This window comes from Protopterus annectens, chromosome 3.part0 (assembly GCF_019279795.1).
Source record: "Protopterus annectens isolate FY-2018-M chromosome 3.part0, PAN1.0, whole genome shotgun sequence".
Classification (NCBI taxonomy): domain Eukaryota; kingdom Metazoa; phylum Chordata; order Ceratodontiformes; family Protopteridae; genus Protopterus; species Protopterus annectens.
The window spans coordinates 1,105,553,949-1,105,558,097 of NC_056731.1; the positions used below are offsets into that span (position 1 = coordinate 1,105,553,949).

At 37.1% G+C, this 4,149-nt stretch overlaps 1 non-coding gene across 1 annotated transcript; it reads right to left on the reverse strand.

Annotated features, from left to right (window-relative positions):
• Positions 1–356: 356 nt before the first annotated feature.
• LOC122797418 lies at positions 357–519 on the reverse strand. The gene has a single exon (XR_006364133.1). It is a non-coding gene; the product is annotated as a U1 spliceosomal RNA (small nuclear RNA).
• Between the last annotated feature and the right edge of the window lie 3,630 nt (positions 520–4,149).

Genomic DNA, 4,149 nt, shown 5'->3' on the forward strand with positions numbered 1-4,149 from the left:
TTGCTGCTTATGTAAATTTGTCAGAAGAGTTGACAATTGCCTTTAAACCCGTTTGATCTAATTGCTTCGTTTTGATATGAAAGGGGAGTTCGCCTCCTCTCTGCAATAAAAACAATGGAAATCAGTTCCACACCTTTATGTCTTTTTTTTATATCAGCTGCTGTGTTTCTGACAAAGCTGAGCTTAAAAAAAGTAGGTGGGCTTTCTCTTCCTTTGACTCCAGTGCAAGGAAATAGAAGTTTTAAAAAGTACTAGCAAGTTTCTGGTACCTATATAATGATGGAACCATGCTGCAGGGAGAAAAGAAACCTAAAGATTGAATTAAACTACAGGAGAGGACAGAGTTTTCCTTTAACCAGTGAGGAGCAAGAATACAGTCTCCACTTCCATAAATAATGCTGTCAGGTTTTCTGCATTTAGGGAAGCCACAGAGGCCAACCCATCCAAAGTTCAATAGAGATGACTCGCCCAGAGAGAACCACCTTCTTGACTGCAGTCTGTCCCCTAGCAGATAAGTATAAGATGTTTGTTCATATTACTACACTTCTAGATCTGTAGCCTACTTTATAAACATGGTGCTACTTAATTTCTTCATCTTTTCACAAATATTGTATGACAACAAGCAGAGTTCAGAAGTCTAGTATTATCCAGTAAATAAATACATTCTGGTATACTACAATTTCCCATAGAGAAGTTCTTTTTTTCAAATTTGCATTGTTTAATGTCATATCCTAACAAACATGAGCCTACAGTAGGCTGTCCTGTTTGTCTTTACTGGCAAGCAAAGGCAGAGAGAGAGACAGAGAGAGACAGAGAGAAAGAGACACACGAGAGAGACAGAGAGAGAGAGACAGAGAGAGAGAGAGAGAGAGAGAGACAGAGAGAGAGAGAGAGAGTTACCAGCAGGAAACATTGTATACACAGGCAAGCTGACAGGTATCACAGTATCAGGTTTTCAGTAAGAACGACTGGCATACCACAGTTCAGTCCCCAACCCTTTTGTTTGCTTCACTGAAGTGTCGTCCTGCAGGAGGGAAATACAGTAGATATAAAAAGTGCACACACCCATGTTAAAATGCCATTTTTTTGTGATATAAAAAATGAGACCACAATAAATCATTTCAAAACTTTTCTCACCTTTAATGTGACCTATAACCTGTACAATTCAATTGAAAAATAAATCTGTTATGGGAAAAAATATAAAAAAATAAAAAATGTACAATAAGCTGGTTGCATAAGTGTGAGCATCCTTAAACAAATACTTTTGTTGAAGCACCTTTTGATTTAATTACAGCATTCAGTCTTCTTGGGTAGGAGTCTATCAGCATGGCACATCTTGACTTGGCAATATTTTCTCATTCTTCCATGCAAAAGTGCTCCAAATCTGTCAGACTGTGAGGGCATCTCTTGTGCACAGCCCTCTTCAGGTCACCCCACAGATTTTCTACTGGATTTAGGTCTGGGCTCTGGCTGGGCCATTCTAAAACTTTAATTTTCTTCTGGTGAAGCCATTCTTTTGTTGATTTGGATGTATGCTTGGGGTCATTGTCATGTTGAAAGGTGAAATTCCTCTTAATCTTCAACTTTCTAGCAGATGCCTGAAGGTTTTGGGCCAAAAGTGACTGATATTTGAACTGTTCATAATGCCCTCCACCTTGACTAAAGTCCCAGTTCCAGCTGAAGAAAAGCAACCCCAAAGCATGATACTGCCACCATCATGCTTCAATGTGGGGATGGTGTTCTTTTGGTGATGCAAAGTGTTGTTTTTGCGCCAAATGTACCTTTTGGAATTGTGGCCAAAAAGTTCAACACTGGTCTCATCAGACCATAACACATTTTTCCACATGCTTTTGGGAGACAATGTATTGTTTTGCAAATTTTAGCTGGGCCTGGATGTTTTTCTGTGTAAGAAAAGGCTTCCGTCTTGCAACCCTACCCCACAGTCCAGGAGAATACGTGTGACTGTTGTCACATGTAGTACACAATCAGTACTTGCCAGAAATTGCTGCAGCTCTTTCAGTGTTGCTGTAGGTCTCTTGGCAGTCTCCCTGACCAGTTTTTATCTTGTATTTTCATCAATTTTGGAGGGACATGTAGTTCTTTGCAATGTCACTGTTGTCCCATATTTTCTCCACTTTTTGATGACTGTCTTCACTGTGTTCCATGGCATGTCTAATGCTGTAGAAATTTTTTTGTACCCTTCTCCTGACTGATACCTTTCAACAATGACATCCCTTTGATGCTCTGTAAGCTCTCTGAGAACCACGCCTTTTGCTGTAGCAGGCAACTGAGTAAATGTCAGAAAAAATCCTACTAGGACAGCTGAACTTTATTTGGGGTTAATCAGTCTCTTTAATTGATGGCAGGTGTGTACCCAAGAAGACTGAATGCTGTAATTAAATCAAAAGGTGCTTCAACAAGGTATTAGTTTAAGGGTGGGCACACTTATGCAACCAGCTTATTGTACATTTTTTATTTTTCATATTTTTCCCCTAACAGATTTGTTTGTTTTTCAATTAAATTGTACAGGTTATATATCAGTCACATTAAAGGTGAGAAAAGTTTTGAAATTATTTATTGTGGTCTCATGTTTTTATATCACAAAAACTTGGCATTTTAACAGGGGTGTGTACACTTTTTATATCCACTATACGTCTACTGCCCAAAGAAAGGATTAAAAGCAAGATGGTACATACAATGTGCAAGCCATTGGCTCTACTTACACACAAACTGCTTTATATGAACCACAAAGTCATTTCTGAAATGAGGAAATGGGTACATTTATATTGACTACACCATGATTTTTCATCAAGATTTAGTTTTTTTCCTAGCAAGATCTGTGATTTTATGGCAAAACAGTCAAGGTTACGTTCACTAAATACTGTCATAGATTAGTTAGAAACTTCTAATTTCTCAGAAAATATATATTAATCCAAGTCCCTTTTTTCTGTCAACTTTAACTATAAATACTCCCAGTATGACTATATGCTACATAGTTAAATAAATATGTAAAAAGCATTCTTGATTGGAGGCATTTATACATGATAGTTTTGGTTTTGACTTCGGTTTTCAATTAAAACAATTTGAAGGTCGTATGCCCAATCCATCTTTGTAACAATTTGTTATATTTATCCAGATTTGTTTACAAACCATATCAGCTGGCTACTCACAAGCATTTCTTTCCAGGGGCAACCTTGGAGCACTGCCTAGTAAACTCAGTTACGGGTCTTTTGAAAGTCTAAATATCTTAAGTGAAATCCAGAGAACTGCAATACTTTAAGTGCACTTAGGAGGACTATGTACTACATTCAAAGATAAGGTTTCTTGGAGTTGTTCCCTTTCAATAAAGGTACAGTATTCTTGGAATTAGAACATGCAGCCCTCAGGCAAGTGTAAAAACACTTTCACTATTATACTTAAATATCTCAGTTTAATTATATAGGAGTTGGGATACGCAGTATCAGGTTTTGCTCTTCTGAAAAAAAAGCCGACTTAGTTTGCTCAATCATATAGAAAGCAAGTGAAGACCGAGGGATTCGTACTGTGGATTACAGGGTGAAAGTGTAAGGTGTGTCCTGGGGCAATATTCTGCTTACTTTAGGGGACAGCCTTCACCATACAACGATGGTACCCTGATTCTCAATTACAATCTCAATACTGGGTACATCATATGGAGCATAATACATCCTAGAACTTCCTTTACAACATAAAAAGTAGAGAAAAATCAGTATTTACTCACTAAATGACATTCAGAATCATTCTACACATCAGAGCACAGTATGTATAATCTTGGTATGCACCAATTCTTATATATCATCTGATATGCATGAAGCATTTTTTCTTGTTATCTTATCCAACTAATTCAATGCTCTTTGAGGCTAGTCAGTCCTATGAAAACTATTAATCAGAACAGGAAGAGCAAATTCATTTGTACCTTAGACTTTATTCCTAAATGTCAAGGTAGTTTTCAACATTAGATTTAGTCTTCTGAAGTAATTCTTACTGGGTTTTGTTCTCATTTGCTCATGTTTTCTTGCTGACACTTTACCTATTCAAAAATACTATACACTCCCTTTATATATGTGGTGAAGCTTTCCTTATATAAATGTTGTTTTTGCAAATTTATTAAGACCGAGTAACAGTTTTATA